Source organism: Calonectris borealis, chromosome 1 (genome assembly GCF_964195595.1).
Source record: "Calonectris borealis chromosome 1, bCalBor7.hap1.2, whole genome shotgun sequence".
In the NCBI taxonomy this organism is placed as follows: domain Eukaryota; kingdom Metazoa; phylum Chordata; class Aves; order Procellariiformes; family Procellariidae; genus Calonectris; species Calonectris borealis.
Genome location: NC_134312.1, coordinates 204,599,440 through 204,617,977, shown reverse-complemented (window position 1 = coordinate 204,617,977; position 18,538 = coordinate 204,599,440).

The following is an 18,538-nucleotide window of genomic DNA, read 5'->3' as shown; positions in this document are numbered from 1 at the left end:
AGTGTTCAGTACTTAACCCTGACTAGTCTAAACTGATTATGTAGGAGATTTAACTGAAAAAAAACCCTGAATTTGAAGTAGATCTTGGAGCTCAACACAGAGAACAATATTAGGCCAGGGTATGCAGTATGTCTGAAGACGAAATGTGGTGTATTCATTCACTGAAGAGTAAAGTTCAATCTAGAAACAGTACTTTGAGAAGTGCATTAGCCTGACCCAGGCAGAACTGTTCGCGCTTGCGAGTCACACCCCACTCAAACTCTTTGCAATTGCCTTCATGCTCGCACTCTTCTCACAATGTTACTTGCTAGGACTTCTGAGCTGGGGGCACGCTGCAGGGTCCTCAGGTGTACCCTTCAGTCCTGTTTTGAATCACAAAAGCTTTCACAAACCCTAAGCAGGAGTGTTCTCAAACCGCTCAAAGACACAAATGTCTTTTTCACCACTGTTTCCATCACAATCAACAGCACATCCAGGTATCAGCAACAAGGCAAAGTGTGTATCAGAATTTAAATTCAGGATTTATAATGAAGTGAAGGGAGTGTTGACAGCAGCTTATGGTCCTCAAATTTTGCAGTGTCTCCAGCTACATGTAACCTGCCATCTTTATGTATGAGGTGCCTGACTGAAGTTATGATGGTTGTGGATTCCCCTGTGCTCACCAGAGGGTCGGGTCACAGGGCTGTGGGGTCACACCAGGCTTGCAGCTATCATCAGGATCTCCAGGATTTCTGTGTGAGAGTGGATGCGGGACGAGCTAGCTCTCGATGTCAGCCTGCAGTGAGACAGGTCTACCAGTTCAGAAGCAGGTTTCCACAGACACCTGGAAGCTGATCGGCCCAGACTCCTACAAGCTGGTTGGTGCTCAAAATAAGTGAGTCAGTGCTGTCTTGAGTGGGGATGTTGTGCTTACAGTTTACAAGAGTTGGTGGAAATTGCTAATTTCTGGAAAAAAGAGATCTGAAAAATAGATCCTAAATACAAAATCTGTTTTCACATGAGCATCTTTTCCACAAGGACCCACAGTACACCCTCTTCATATCTCCTGCACATCACAGAATAGTCTATGCATTTGTTTCTCCATTTTAAATTTTGAGCTTCTGATACCTACTTTGTAAAACACTTTAAGCTCTATGGACAAAATATGCTAGCTAAGATCCAGGTGTTATTATCCTCACTGTTATTCTTTAATCCACCAAGAGGTTTGCTGAAATTATTCTATAGATTACTTTTGAATGTTCCTGACTTAATTTTCCTGTGTGCACATGTGAATAGGCAGGTGTCAGATGTTGACTACAATATTTGTATCATCAAAATTAGCAACCATTGTGCATTATTTGGTTCATCCCGCCCTTGAATATATAAATCAGACGCTGAGTGCTGAATACTGGCTGCCATGATTCCAGGCGTGGGAAGAACAAGCATAGCAAAGATTTACTTAGGAGTCCAACACCTAATTAAATGAGGGGCTGGAGAGAGGAAGAATAAAACAGCTATGGGGGTGAAAATAAAGAAAGTGTTTTACAAGTTTGCCCATACTCCAGGGAATAGCTCTAGTTCAAAACATAAAAAGGATGCTTTGGCTTACAAGCATATGGCATGCTCACTCAGCTTAGAGGCATTAAATCTGCAAAAATTAAGTAAATATTCTAGCAGCTTTATTAAGCATTCTGCTTTCTCTAGAAAGGCATATCCTGGATTTGACTCAGTTCAGAGACAGGTTCTCAGGCTTTACCAAAGGCACAAAATGCAGCAATTATATTACCCTATTGATGGAGCTGCCATCACTTCCCTTTGGGAGGCTTTTCACAATCTGGTAGACCTCTTCACAAGGAAAATCACACTAAAACATCAGGTTATGATTCAGTCTACTTTTCCCTTCCTTTTTTTTTTCTCTTCCTCCCCCTCTAAATTAATGCAAACTATTCTTACAATCATCAGCATTGAGGTATAGGCAGTTGCACTTCCGACACTTAGTTGTCTTTTGCTTGATTTTTGAGCCTTTTGGGTTAAATTATAATAATTTCTAGTGCATTTCCTTTGACAGAATCAATCAGGACCTTAGCTGCTGCAGTGACCAGCTATTACTACCAGCCAGGAAAACCCTCTACCTTCAGTACAGCATGTGGACTCCTCTGTGCAATGCAAGGGACATATAGGTATGTAAGGAGGGAGTTTTCAGAGAAAGAAGTGAGTTAAACACGATGTGGCTAATAGGAGAGGACCCCTCACGAATCCCTGCCATTTAAAAGTAGTGGATACCCAGCTGCACTTGGCATTCCCAGTCAAAGCATTCTCTTTGGCTGCTGGAGCTTGGTCCAGGTCAAACCTTTACCATGAAGGACCTCAAAGATTATTGCCAATGTGGCCCATAGATGTGGTCTGTGCCCTCCCTCCTTTCCCATCATCTCTGCTGGGGCATACTTGAATAATTAATGGCTCGCTCTCTGCCTATGCTCCCATGTTTACTTCCAGAGAGAAGGAAAGCAGAGTGTACATCCCCACCAATCATTGCTTCAAGTCACTGAGCTCTTGAGTTGAACCTGCTCCAAGAGATTTACTTGGCTGTGTTTTGTGAGGACAGGAAGGGCACTGACAATGTTTAGCCTGAAATGGGGTCAGTAGCAGGGCATTGAGCCTGTGGTGTATCAATACAGGTATCAATAGAGGCTAGGGGATGAAGGGATCGAGAGCAGCCCTGCCGAGAAAAACTTGGGGGAAGGAAAGCTGGACATGAGCCAGCAATGTGCGCTCGCAGCCCAGAAGGCCAACCATATCCTGGGCTGCATCAAAAGAAGCATGGCCAGCAGGTCAAGGGAGGTGGTTCTGCCCCTCTGCTCCGCTCTGGTGAGACCCCACCTGCAGTGCTGTGTCCAGCTCTGGAGCCCTCAGCACAAGAAAGACATGGACCTGGTGGAGCGGGTCCAGAGGAGGGCCACGAAAATGATCAGGGGGATGGAATGCCTCTCCTATGAATAAAGGCTGAGAGAGTTGGGGTTATTCAACCTGGAGAAGAGAAGGCTTCGGGGAGACCTTATTGCAGCCTTTTAGTACTTAAAGGGGGCTTATAAGAAAGATGGGGACAAACTTTTTAGCAGGGCCTGTTGTGACAGGACAAGGGGGAATGGTTTTAAACTAAAAGAGGGTAGATTGAGACTAGATATAAGGAAGAAATTTTTTACAATGAGAGTGGTGAAACACAGGCACAGGTTGCCCAGAGAGGTGGTAGATGCCCCATCCCTGGAAATGTTCAAGGTCAGGTTGGATGGGGCTCTGAGCAACCTGATCTAGTTGAAGATGTCCCTGCCTACAACATGGGGGTTGGACTAGATGACCTTTAAAAGTTCCTTCCAACCCAAACTATTCTATGATTCTATGGTTCTATGTGAGCTCTGAGCAGCTCAGCAGGAACACATTGATGGTGGGTTGGAACAACTGCACAGACATAAACATAAGCACCTAATGGTGTTGCTGTCAGTTTAGGCCTTAGACTACAATAAAGTTAGGCTGCAGCTGGGCAGAGGGTTTGAGGACTGAAATGACAGTCTATCGTGTCTCCAGAGAGACCTGAAACCTAATCTGCAATGGGATGGGTGTCTGGTTTCCCAAAAGTAAAAAAAAAATTTTTCTAGAGCAGAAAGAAAAATAAACAGGAGGGCACTTGGTTCCTGTACCATGTTTGGTTCATTTGCAGGAGAAGGGGGATTTATATTGATGCAAGAAATTGAAATGACCTCATTTTTTCCAAAAACACTGAAACACAATAATCAAATAGGTCCTATTTGAAGAACTTTATTGGTGGTGTGAAGATTGCATGATTCTACATGTTACAGGTTTATTCTTGGACCTGAGGTGGATTCTGCAGCAAAGCAGCACTGTCTGTGGTCTGTGGTGACACCTGGCCACCATGAAGCCAGTGGGAAAACTCCAAATGACCCCAGAGGCTGATCAGCCTTGAACATGGGAATCAGTGAGCGGGATGAGGTCTGCTGACTGTTCTGTCTACTACTGAATCTCTGGCAGTGCTAAGTTACAGGTACTTTGGAAGAATACGCTAAATGTAAGATATTCAGTTTCTAGGGCAATGAGCTTGTAGCCAAGATATTAAGTAAGTCATTGTTTTTTGTCCTTAACCATAGTTTTAGATTCTTTAGATATGTTTATCTCATTATATGAGATATTACATTGATTTTTCAGACACAGAAAAACCATGTCCTCAGCCTTGGAGACAAAATGATTTCACATCTCAGTCTTTTTTTCACGGGGATTCAGGTGAAACTTTGCGCTCTCTTTGGAGGGGAATACATTTTTTCATGGTCCCGACTACAGGTTTGTCATACACCTTCTGAACTAAACAACTTTTGCCTTCCAAACCCCAATGACTCATCACCAAAACCCACAGGATATCCAGAGTGCTATGAAGTTTGCTTCTTTCCATTTAGCACTCAGCATGTGAGCTGGAATAGGAAATACAGAGGATGTAAAGCTCCAAGCCAGACTGGCATGGTTGCTGACAGATGTCAAATGCACCAATGCATGTCAACCTGCGCCAGGTTTTGCAGAAGTCCTGACGCAGGTTGGGAAGAAACGTGTCCCCGGTCCTGGTCACTGCCTCCTTCCCAGGGGAATTCGGTGCATGCTTGTGAAGCACCACTGAGGGGATGTTGCTGGCTGGGAGGGTGTGAGAACATGGCAATGGACACAGCTGTTTCCCTCATTACATGTGCAGAATATTTTCCTTTCTTGTTTACAGGGCTATAAATTGTTTTGTAGCTGGACCTTTGTTCTGGGCGCAGCTCAGCCTTGAGCTGGGTTTGCTTGTTAGTTTCCGTTCCTGCTCCGTTTCCTCTGCCTGCCTCCCGGCGTGACTAACACCGTCTGTGCCGCTTCCCTTGTCTCCGCGGCTTCCCCTCTGTGCTCTGCCACGGACGCGGGCGACTGCCATGCTGCTCCTCCGTGTGCTGCCACGGAGCGACCTGCTCAGCGTGGAGCAGCATGGGGGAGTGTGCTAACAGCAACTGAACGGTGGTCCCTTCATGGTACAGATGCAACAGACCGTTTCTTTTAGTTAAGCAAATGAAAGGTTTGCTAGGCTTTCCTTTTTTTCTCCCACACTTATATTAGTAAAGCAAGATGCATGTGTGACGAAGAGAAAGAGATCTTGTTAACTGTGTTAGCTGAGGTAATTTCTGATGGATTAGTATGAGTCTGGGGGATGTAAAGTGGCAGCTGTCTTCATTTGATCATTCATATTCCTTTGAACCAGATACGCATTTTCCTTCTTTCACTTTGTCTTATATTTTTCTGGTCTGGGCCAAGTTTTTTGCTCTGCTATAATTGATATGATACCTCTTCTTAAACGACAGCTCACTGTATCGTTTCAGGCCTGTTCAGCCTCCTCGTAGCCTCGTAGCCCGGCTCGGCACACAGACCTCCGCTGCAGTGCTCCAGTGTCTCCTTTGCTGCCTCTGCAGCTGCCGGCAGTCCTTGAGCTTAACTTCAGGTTCATGGGATTTCACCGCTTCGCAGAAAGCGCAGACTCCTCTCTTAGCACAGGAATGGCATCATGCGCTAATGGCTTGAGCTGGCTTGAGCAAAAAAGGTCGAATTATTTCCCTTGTTTATTACTGCTTGTATTTCATATCTTCTGCAAGCTAAAGTGAAAATGAACTTGAACCGAACCCCGCTGCGGCCGGTGAACAGATTCCTGCCGATTTCAGTGGATGTTGGAGGGTGACCCTGAAACCTACAGTTCCTCTGGGTACTCACCTTGCCCAGCTTTGCACCTCAAGTTATCCCACTGACTTCAGGCAAGTATTTAAAAGCTTTGTTGAATCCATTCTGGGTTCACAGGGAATGTGCTTCAAAGCTTGTGTGGCAATAGAGCGATGACAGCTCAAAATGCAGGCAAGCAATGGGAAAAAGCAAGAGTTTTGCTCTTTAACAAGTACAATTCAAAAGAATCTAAAGAAATTTGCGAGCGGATTTAATGCACATTTTGCCAAGCCTCATGCACGTTTTCCCATATACAGGTTTTGCCAAAAGAGCATTGTTCAAGGAATTTCTCTCTATTTTGCTTATTAGTCTGATATAAATTAAAATGTTGGTAGCAGTATTTTTCACTCTGGACTGTTCCCTGTATCCTCACAAGGGTGGACAACGTAGAGTTGATGGACAGCTTCATCATGGACATCCTAAGTGTCCTGTGTCACCTACTGCACTTCATTTCCTCATTCATAAAATATGGATAGCAGTGCCTCTCTGTTTTAGAGAATGCTGTGACGGTAAAGCCTTTTAATGACTATGAGGCACCACAGGCATGATAGTGTTTGAAAGCACATACGTAGATAGATGTAACCTATTGAGAGACTCAGATTGGGAAACGGACTTAACAAAAATTGGGAAAAATCTAAATACAGAGAATGGTTTTCTATTGAATTACACTGTAACAAATTTGATACTGCACACATCACCTCAACACACAGATGCATGTTGCGTACATCCGTTATAGCAATCGATCTGAATGTACACATCTTTGATAAAGAAGGGGAAGTAATTCAAGATATTCTCCCTGCATGATCTCAGTCATTATTCATTGGCAAAAAGTAAGCAAGTTGAGCATTTCCCCAGCTTGTCAACTTTCTGGGAAGCTGAAGCCAGGCCTCATCGCTGGGCAGGGCGGACAGATGCAGACTGCTGCCCAGGACAGCTTTTGCACAGCACCATTCGCAGCATGCGCCTGCTGCGCTCCTGCTCCGGGAACCCGTGCGCAGCCATGTCTTGCATGGAGGATGGTGGAGGAAGACAGAAGTAATGTTACCGTGCTGGAGACATGTGAAACATAGAAAAAGTACAGGGGAGCGTGAAAAGGCAGGCATGTGTGTGAGTCTAACCTGACTGCGTCTACTAGCAATACATCTGTACTTTTGTGGAGCAGGATCATGAAACAAGCTTTTCAACTATGTTAAGTGGTTAGGGGCTGCTATTTATTTAAATAAAAGAGGGATTAGACTCTCTGGCTGTCTCCATCCTACTGAATGAAATGTGCCAGGGACTGTTTAGCCAGAGGACAGGGGACATGGCATGGTTCACCTCTGCATGGCTAAACTCTCTCCTCTGTCAGAACAGGGTAGCCTCACCCACCCACCCATCCACCCACCCGTCCATTCGTTGGGAAACACTTCCTGGCACTTGCCATCTCCAAACTGTGCCTGAACATGATCAGGGAAAGGACTAGCAGGTCTGGGTCAAAAGTATTCCTGGGAACATGCTTGTGACCAAACCCTGGCTGGTTGCAGAGCAAAGCTTAGTACTCCACCTCTTTATTTTACTAGAATAGATACATTGGGTAGGTAATTGGTAGAGACGGTGGCTCTGTTCTGTGTTTGTAGCATGCCTCTTTAAGAAAGGTTGTGGTCCATAACTGTAATGACAAATCTTCATCTCATTGTAAAAAAAATAAGTAACAAGAAAGATGGCAGGTGTTTGCCCCCTCCATGGTGTTGTTATCTCCTCAAACATACTCCTGTCTTAGATGTAAGATGGATGAAATTCAGTCCTATGGTAACAACCACTGTATAAAAAATCATAATGTAAAGGTCCTGCAGTTCCCATTTTTATGGAGCTAAACCCAGAAACTTCATGAAATTGTAGGAGCGATTCCCACTTTTCTATGAGATATACACGTTCTTCATTTCTAGCCTAAGTGCCAGGGCACTAAGAGGTGACATTTTGTGGAACCAAAAGGTATTTCATATAATTTACAGAAAGTTTTATGGCTCTCTCTGAGTCTGGCTTTATTGAACTTGTGATGAGGACACATGACTTTAATACCAAAAGGATGTGAAGGCAAGTCGAAATAATTTTTAAACATCCTTAAACTTTCATAATATAAATATCTGCAGTTTCCTTGGCATGTGCAAAACTAATGAAATGAAATTATATCAGATGATGTGGTGTACTTTACAGCCATGTAATGTTAGTTAGCTAGGAATCAGGTTTCCACTATACAGACACTATGTAAAGCAAACCCTGACCCAGACACCTTCCAGTTTAGGCAAGACTGTGCAGCTTGCTGACCAATATAATGAATTTCTGATTACTCATTTTATTCCTTTATTAGTCTGTTAAAATGCTCTATCATGGACGGACAGGAGCTTAAATAAATACTAAAATGCAAATGAAAAGTCTGGGTAAAAACTACCTGTATTTTAAACAGTGAGGGCACTGTACTATAGGGCTCTTCTATGCATCCCTGAACAACAGGGACAAGGAACATAAGTGATTTAAAATCAACTGCAACTTTAAATTTAAAAATAAATTTTAAAAGAATATTAAAATTTAAGTAGACTTAAAAGTAATGGCTGTTACCCTTCCTGGCCTAAGCCCAATGTCTTGCTTGTATGAGGTATGGTTGCCAATTACAAATTGTATAGTGCAAGGCAAGTTTCCAGTACTGGAACATTGCATTGCCCAAATGTTTTATTCAGAGCGTCAAACAACATGTTAATAATTTACTTAAATTCTAGTACATCCAGTAGTTTTATGATACTATGCTTTAATTTATTCCCTAATTAAATTAAGAAAACTGAGGTGGGAGAAGAAAAGGGAAAAGGGCAGAGAAGGTGAGATCTGAATGTAAACGTAACTCCAGCAATTATTTGGGACTGGAAAGAAAGCATACGTCCCACAATCCATACTCTTTTTCACAAAGGTAATTACCTTACTTACCTTACCTAAAAAAGGTAACATCTGGACAACTCATTGTATGGACAACATGGAGTGAGGGAAACTTCTGGCTTGCTTTAAAGATCTTGTTCAGGAAAAACTAGTTTTTGAGGTCACAAAGAGAACAGAAAAAATCTGAATTACTTGGAATTAATTAAGAGAAAAGGGTAAGAAAATATATAAAAATAAACCCATGTGGACCTCAAGACAATCAAGATAACCATCCAGCCTCTCCTGGAGAAGAGGAGGAAGACACCTCTGCTCCCAGCCCTTCTCCATGCAAAGACCCCAGGATGCTGACACCCCCAGATAGTGACTGTCAGCATTAGCACCCAGAATAGCACTGGCAGGGGGAGCATAACACCGAAGAAAAGGAGGAGATACTAAGAAGGTTTTCCATATAAAATATTTAACAGATATTAAGGTTTTTCTGTATTAATTTGGGTTGTTAGTGTACACTGTTGATACTAAGCTAAAAAACATTAACTCTACTAACTATGAAATACTAACTATGAAACACATATATGGTGTTCTCTCCTCTCTGCCCATAGTAAAATTTTGAGCTTAACAGAAGGTAAGAGGATGGTCTTCCCATAAGCTGCATGGACTAATTTCAGAAATGGTAAGAAAAGTGAAAGAAAAATGTGATAGTGTCAGGAAAAATTCAAGGCACAGACCAGAACAGAGGAGATAGTGCTTAAAAACCAAGGGTCTTCTTGGAGCTTGTCACAATTCTTTGCCTAAATATTATAACAAACTAAATGTGTGTAATTATAGATACTGCCAGGATCAAAGCATAAGGAAACGAACTTCCAGTGAAAAAAATAAAAAAAACAAACCCCAAAAAAAGAAAAAAAGGAAGAGGTGAAGTATGTGAAAGTAATGTTATTTTTTATACCTGTGCTATGGACATTTCATTAGCTAAACAAGCTCCTAAGACCAAGTGTTTTTTAAAGTCATACTGCCTTATCAAATTGTGATTTCTCATCTGTGACTTAGATATGTCTTGGATCAGTAACTGTTCAGAATTATTCTTTACATTATAAATAATGTATCTTCATTTCTAAAAATAGCCTAGCTGTTCAGCAAAGCAACTTAAGTTCCTCAGGCTGTAGGGAGCCTATCACTTTTTATATGACCAATTCACACATTGTAATCATTCTTCTCTGCAAGGCTAAGATGTGTTTTATTTCTCTCTGGTGGCATTATGTACTATGATATGAGCTTTGGAGTATAGCATTTTAGTTTAAGTAAAAAGCTTTCTTCACTGGATCATTGTAATAAAGCTTTTTCTGTAATTAAATTAGGATTCTGCTAATAGCTCCCTATTTTGTTTTGTTATTATAAAAAGAATAACTTCCTCTTAAAACAAGCTTAAAAGAATATAAAAATATGGTTTACTTAGGAACTCAGCTATGTCTCAATGAATTTGGTTTTGCCAACTTGTTCCCAACCTGTTTGGCTTTTTAAAGTGCTCATGCATAGGTGAAGTTTGTACTTGCCTAGGTACTTCATATAAGTCCTGTAGGTGAAGACACTCAGGATATCAGAGGAAATACACTTCCTCTGGAGTAGCACTTTTAGAAAGAAACACACTTAAACACGAGAGCACATTTTAGGAAATGAGTACTTAAATGACTTTCTTCAGATGAGTATTTTCAAATCTAGATTTTGGTAACCCAAAAGAGGCTAAGTTCTCAAAAACACCTAAACACCAGAAAGCTTTCAGTGAAGTAATTGATCCACGTAAATGTGTAACCTTAAGCAAATCATTTAAGAGCCTTTTGTATTAGGTTATGTGGTAAGAAGCTGGTACCCATGCACAGAGAAGTCCCCAGTGGGGGGGACCCCAATAACACCCAGACCAGCTACTCCTGGGGCATCACAGGAGCCCCCCAAAGGCTCATCCTCCACCATGAAGGACCCCAGGGCACAAGGACGGGGGGGCCCCCAATGACCCCGTCACAGACACAAACCCCAACCCACCCCACCCAGGCTGCCCTGGGCAGCCTCAGCCCATGGGCCAGGGGACAGCCATCATCACGAGCCAACAGGAGAGGGTCCCCATCACCCCACAGACTGAGGGGTCACTGCCAGGAAGGTGGGGATCACTATGGGAGGCAGGGAAAGGGCATTTCGGGATTGCACAGGACTTATTATGGGATATTCATAGGAGGATGGGGAAAGGGAGGATCGAGGTGGTTTGAGGAGGAGCAAGTGGGAAACCAGTGGGATAAGGAGATGAAAGAGGCTGGTCATGTGCAAGCAGGGGCTGGTCAGTGCAACCTGCCTGGCTGTGTGTGACCGGCGCAGCCTGTCCTGGCCTCTCACTAAACCCCATTTCGAGCTATTTTCCTGGGCGAGGGGCTCTGTCCCATGCGCAGGGGTGTGTGGGGTCTCAGTGACAGCCCCTGGGGTGGAACTGGGGGCCGGAGGCCCATGTGTCCGTGGTGCCAGTGACTGGAGAGAGTGAGTTGGCTGCTGGAGGGACCAGGGGGTCCAGGCCAACTGCCCGAGGGTCTGGGGGTCAACTGAGACCCACCTGCACGTGTGTGTGTGTGTGTGTGCAGCAGAGAGCCATCCATACCAGCAGCTGGAGCCAGGCTGCAGCCTCAGGGACTTGTGTGTCCAGATGCCAGTAACTGGGGAGACTGAGATCTCGGGGCAGCTACTGGGCACACTGAGTATCTGAGCTCAGCTGCTGGAGGAATCCACCTTGCTTGATTGTATTCCCCAGTATGGGACTTTCAGCCTGAACTGCCAGACAGGAGGACAGGATGAGGCCATTGGTGCTGCTTGAGTCTTTTGGAGTGCTGTTTTCTGTCTGTGTTGATCTGTGTGGCCAGCTGTGTATGTGTGTATATATGGTGTATATATGTATATATGTAGTGTATACATGTGCTCTGTGTGTGTGTGCCTACTGGGAACACCAGTTCAGCCTTGCTGCTGGCTGGACCTGGAGGTATTGAGATGTGGCAGCCTTGCCTCTGTCATGCTGCAGGATTTGGCAACCCCTACATCACCTGCCTGTAAATGCCAATAACAAGGCAGTACTCTGCTCTCCTCATATTAAATCAAAGTTTAAATTAAAGAAGTTGTCCTTAAACTATTTTTTACTGACAGCAGAAATCTGGTGTTTAGAGGGCCGGAACTGGTCAATGATCTGGGCTGAGGTGTGAGGCCAGGCAGTTTAGGTGAATAAGGAAATTGCCTGGTTTCCAGGAGCGGGAGCACAGAGTTGTTCTCAGTGAAGTCACTGGGAACCCCACCTAGAGGAGGTGCATCTGCAGGGGGTTGTGCTAGCAGATCACACGGACCACCTCACACTAAATCATGAGAAAGCTATGGCTATTTGACTCCAGTCTTTTGTATACAAGTTGAAGACCCAAGTCATGGTAATTTCCTTATCTGTGTTCTGCTTTTGTTTTGTGAGTCAGTGCAAATAATTGTCTTGAGAATGACAGTAATTACTCGAAAACAAAGCTGAAATCCTAGAGGGTGACTCTTGGGTCAAGCCCTTTATGCAGCTTTGACATTTATCAAAGATTTTTTTCTATCCTGTTCCCTAGCTGTACAGATGTGGCAACTTCCTCTGCACCAGACAATAGGGAATGATTCCTGGGACTGAAAACACCAGACTTACACAATGACCAATTTTCAGTTTCTTTTTTCCTCGAGAGAAGAGGTCTTTTTATATTTCATATTTCTACCCATGTCTTGCTGCCTGAATGGCAGCAACATTAATGACATGCGAGATGGATAGCTGTGATGGATTACTTCAGCAACAGAGTCAATGTGGGGAGAATACCAACAATCTACACAGAGAATGAAAACAAATAGAGCAGGAAGCAGGGGACAGCTGGGATGCACCTCTGCAAGAAACCTTTGTCAAGCACCAAACAGAAGCTCAAGAGGGTCATTTTATACACACATTTTATGCATTGTTTGATGCTTGTTCAAAGACTCACCACATTTCTTTTCTAGTGAGGCCAGATTGCAGAAAAAGCTAGCAAGCAGTTACATGTGAGATTTGGCCTGTGGATTCTGGTTTACTTTAGTAATTGGTGTCTAATGGGCAGTGGACATTCAGTGATGTGAGAATAAGTGTTAAAAATAAAGGTCAAGTGGTTTCCTGTTTCTCTGGGTCTCACAATGCTGTGGGTATATTGCCCTATCTTTGCATCCCTTAGGTTTCCCGTAGAAAGAACACAATGATAATTTCTGTCCCCCCCAAAAAGAAAATCCTGACCCTACAGCATCTCTTTGACATTCCATATTCACAATTATTGCTCTGTATCTCTCCTGGGCACTATTTTTCAAACTTGTAACAATACCCTTAGACATGCTATTTGATTATTCTGCTGTGGTTTGCCTTATTTAATTACAGAGCCTGGAGAAATCCAGACCCATGTCTTGAAACTTTTGTTCTTCAAACTAAACTATGAACTAAAGCAAGCTGAAAGGAATGATTGATAGATATTCTGGAAGACAAATGCAGCAAGGGTCAAGTAAGCAATATATTCAGCTTATTGGTAAGTAGAATATCACACCTGGGAGAGGCACTCTGGCTTTCTGTGCAGCACAGAAAAAATGGGACTGTCCTGCCTCAGGAAGATGCCACATGCTGCTGGAACAAGCAAAGAAATAGAAAAGGTGTGTGGGGTGCAGGTCTTTTATGCACTTAGTGACCTTACCATACAGTGGCACAATACTGCAGTGCTCAGACAGTTATGTGCGTGGGCAAGGGAATGCTCAGGAGCCAAGTATCCTCATGTAGTCATCACTTTATAAGATGGACTTTACCATTTACAAGTTAGAGTAATTCATTACCACCCTGCAGGTTTTTGACTCAATGTCTCTAAGAATGAACGGTTTGCTGCAGAGCACAGTCCTGCTCGCAGTCCTTGCCCTGACTTCCCCGGATCTGCACATCCCACAGGAGTGGGTCACCGAAGCTTTCTCTGCTCTGGCAGCGTGGTGTCTGACCTCTCTCCTGGCATCAGCTACTCAAGCCTAAGAACAATATACAGATTACAACACCTAAAGCAAAGGCCTTGGGTATTTGCATTCATACAGAACTGTGCTGCAGGATAAGAGTTTGGGTCCAAAATGTTGCTCACAAAAAATACAAGAGAATACATCAGTCTCAGAGTGTTTAGGCATTCTTTTTTTTTCTTTTCCAAAGGGGAATGTGAACTGAATTTCAACACTTTTTTTCCTCATGATGACTGCTCGTGTCTGCAAGATTTCTGAGAGTTTAGAAAGTTAAAATGGGTTAGCAAAAGTGGCACAAGGTTAATCTCCTGATCCTCATCCAGCAGTAGAGTAATGGGGACTAACTGTGCTGAGTACAGCTGACAGCTGCAATTTGCGCGGGTCCATGTGCATTTCTGCATTTTTTTATGCACACACGTGCAGTTTGGCAATGGAATGGTGATTTGTTAATTCTGCAGCTTTGTTAATTTGGGGCTTTCCATGATGATCTCAGTATTTCAGATTAGGAGGGCCCCCCTTTGTGGCCCCCGGCCAGCCCCTCCAGCCACCACTGCGCTGCCTCCAGCCCCACGGTTTGGCCACCCGCACCCAGCAGCCGGGGCAACGTGTGCTGCCGGCACGGACGAGGCCTCCGCTGCTGAGTTTGCACCGGCACAGCCAAACTCACAGCTGGTTAAGAGCAGGGCAAATTGCGCAAATGCAAATCATGATTTTTGTTCATCTTTTATGGTGAGGCAGGGGCTGCTTTGCACCAGTGGCTGATGGGGACGAAGCTTATGTAGTCACAAAACCTTAGTTCATGGTGCTGACGTTACTGTGATGGGCACGGTCAGATTCATTTTTAGATTATGGTATACGACCCTTACAGAAAGAGAGACTATATAGTGACATTGATTTAGTATCTTGGTGTCCAGATGCATAGTGCTCACTGAAATCAATACCTGTTAGTTATCTGCACACCTCTGAAGATCTGGGCCAATGTACTCTCATGCTTCATCAGCTCAGCAAGTGGAGCTTTTCCTCTGAAAAACAAGGACAGAGCCTCCAGCTGAGTGTCTAATAACACCTCATTATGCCTGCTGACTTTACATAAAAGGTGCTCAGACCATCTGCAGGTGGACAGCAGCACAAATCTTACAGGAGCTGCCTTGAAAACGCCGTGTTGTTTTCAGTCCGTCGGATGCTGTTGTTTTACATCGACGCTGCTTTCGTTTCTCCTTATTACAGCAGTGATAAACTGTCAGGCTTATCAGCAAGTTCTCCTTGAAGGTGTGACTTGCATGTGCATTTAAAAATCTCTGTTTTCAATCCTATCCTAAAGTTATCTATCAGCATAAATTTTAATCATTGTTATCTCCAGAGGAAATGCTATACTCCAATTAATGGCTCAAATAATGGTGCTCAGTATGCAATCTGGCTGACAGTCACAGCTTTTGTTAGCTATATGATCGCTGTTGTGGTTCGTACTGGAAAATCTTGTTATTACCATTTCAAGATAATCAGCATTTACTCTGCGAATTCAGAGGCTGAGCAGGGCAGAGTCGTGTACACCAGAGTAACTCTGTGTAACATACTGCATTGCAGCAAGACAGCTAATAACAGTGCAGCAAGGCACGTTAGCTGTCAGGCAACACACTGCGCTGTGGAGAATAGACTGATACTGTGTCATATTTTGTAATCACGCATACGTTGGGGGATTTTTTAAGAGCTGAGGCATATTTTTAACAAGAATGCAAATATAATGAGCAGTAACATGCATTTCTTTCACTCTGGTTATTTGTAAAATATTATCACTCTGCTATTTGTAGATGTTGGTGAGACAATATTCTATCTGTTAGAGTGCATTGCTTGTCTGATGGCACATCCCATAGCCGACAGAGAGTAATATGACAAGCCTGTTGCAGTAACTATACCTTGGTTTAAAACAAAAACCAGCAGCAAGCGTTATAGAGCTACAATATTTTAGGATGATAATAACTTTTCTGTGAGGATATTTTCAGTTACACAAACCAGAGTTGGGCATTTGTTTTCCCAGTGAATTTCAATAGAAATTTGGCACTTAAATATCAACAGTGTCTTTGGAATAAATGGTAATTTCACTGGATAGTTGTCATTATTGTAATGGTTGTCACTGTTTTGCCTCATTATTTAGGATGCAAACAGTGTAGAAAGCATCAGAGCTAGACCTACTCCTATGAGTAAAAAACTGAAGACCACATTACACCTCAGCTTCACTTGAGCTGTCCTGGACTTCCTTACTACAAAATCCAATGGCCAGTGCATGATAAGGGGGATGAGTCAAGTCTGATGGATGCTCAAGCACCTGCGCAGACCCATGCACAGTAATCACAGTTTGCAGCACTCTCCAGACTGTGACTTGATCTTCACCTGCACCTTGTGCTTTGCACCATTTCCTTAGCCAGCAATGTGTGCCAATCCCAAGAAGTGAGGGTTTTCCCTCCCTAAGGCATGTCATTGCTGCCTGTTAGTAGCTACAAAAGGACTGGCTAATAAATTGCTCTCAGCCAAAAAAGCCCTTAGCCTGTCCTTAAAAATCTGTCCTGAACAACTGTCCTTCCACTTTCAACACAGAAGCTTCCCAAAGAAGCACATACAGTCCTTCCAAATCATCTAGAAATATACTGCAAATAAGATTAAACACAGGCTGAACATTGCTTGACTATATAGCTGTACAGTAACATGAGCTTGGTATTACTTGGGAGGAAAATCTAGTTTTCTATGAATACATGGAGAAAAAATGTTTGAAATACCTTCAGAAGTATTAATAGAAGATGCCATTTTTTAAATGGGAAGTGAATCAGGTTGTAGACTTTTGCAGATTTGATTTTATTATGGTGAATAAATAAAACAGCTTTCAGAATTTGCACTGAAATTCTAAAACTGCTTTTAAAGAGCTCACTTAAACTACACGGTGATCCAAAGGAAGAGAATCAGAAAATTTTAGCGGGAGCAGTGCAGCCAAGGATTAGCAAATTCACAACGACATAGATAACAAAACCACCATCACTTACTGCACCTAACCAAGAAAGGAAAGCATCCTGCTGCATTATGTGTATCAATACACTATTACATTACATAAACAAGAAAACTAAGAAAGGAAAGCATCCTGCTGTATTATATAGACCAATATATTGTTACATTATATGTTACATTTATTAATGAATTATGTATACTAAGTTTCAGTGGAAACATAGAAAAGAGACAATATCTGCTTGGTGGGCTTCTGAATTTACTGCTGACTCAACAGGGTATGGTCACAGAGGGGAATTTTACTGGTCTATGGCTTTTAAACTTTATCATGAAACAAATGAAGCATCGTGAGTAGAAAGTCTGATCTCTTTAAAAGTGGTTTACGTGAATGGAAAATGTTGATATTTACAAAACAAACAGTGACAGCAAACCACAAAGGTTTTATGACCTTGAAGAGATTTAGCTCAAACTCTCCCCAAATTCTCATCTTGTCAGAGATAAACATAGGAAACTCCCGGTTCAAAGGTAACTTTTTGAGAAAAATGAGGAGTATGTGATAATCACCTGTCCAAATACATAACCTTGAATATAGCGGGGTTTTTTTCCCAGTAAATTGGGAATTACTTATTTTGAAAATTCAGATTTGACATTTCATTCAGAACTTCTATGAACATAACGATATTTTCATTAAGGTGTTTTCTTAAGTTGATTAGGATTTTAGGTTATTGGTCCTTTGTGAGCTGGTCTCTTCACTATTTCTTCAACTGTGTGACATTCATTCCATACAAAGAACCAGTGCAAATTATTTATACCTGCCATGAATAAATTGAGCATGATTTCCCCAGCAGTATATCTCAAAGTATGTTCTGGGAGAGGTTTACACTTGCTTTTTATTCTACTGTTGCCATTTGCATTTTTGCAATGGGCATCTGTAACATCTATGAATATCTTGTCTCTAATAATTTCATTTTGTTAACATGTCAACATGTTAATCAAAATATATTCTGCTCCATGTTCAGGAAGTTAATCTTCAGGATCCCAATTGCTGACCAGTTCAAAAATCTGCTGTAAAGTATATGTGAGAAGAAATACTAAGGTAACTAAAAAATATGGAGGTGAACAAACTACATTGTATTTAACGCTATTGATTTCCTGCAGTGTTGAGCTGTAGAGATCTCTACTCCTCATTTTAGCCTGATAGTGAGGGTTTTTTTTTCTTTTAACTAATCTTCAGGATTTTGTTTTGGAGAGAAAACAATATAGCTCAGCTAGGAAACAACACTTTCCCACCAGTAACCTTGAACATTTTTGCACCAACTAGGTAACAAAATTAAAAATACTGAGAACTTATCTTTCTTCAAAGCCATTTGAATGGCATCAAAGAAACATTTTCTGCAGAGGATGACAGGATTCTGGGATGGCTTGTTGCTAGCAGAGCTTTTTGGGGTCAGTTTTGACTCAAGCTTAACCAGCTAATGTCTATCTGGAGCATGAAATACCATCCTGGTCTGAGAAGAGTCTGGCTCCAGCTTCTCTGTAACGTCACAACAGGTAACTGTAGACAGCAGTAAGGTCTCCTGCTCTCCATTCTGTTCTCCAGGCGGAACAGTCCAAGCTCACTCAGCCTCTCCTTGTATGGCAGATACTCCAAGCCATAAATCAGCTTTGTGGCCCTTCGCTGCACTCACCCCAGTATGTCCATGTCTCTCTTGTACTGGGGAAAACCCTTCTTGTACTAGTAATTCTTAATATCACAGCAGTATTCCCTTCCCTTCCCTGCCCTGCCCTGCCCTTCCCAGTTGTGATCTGTGGGAACTGAAATCAG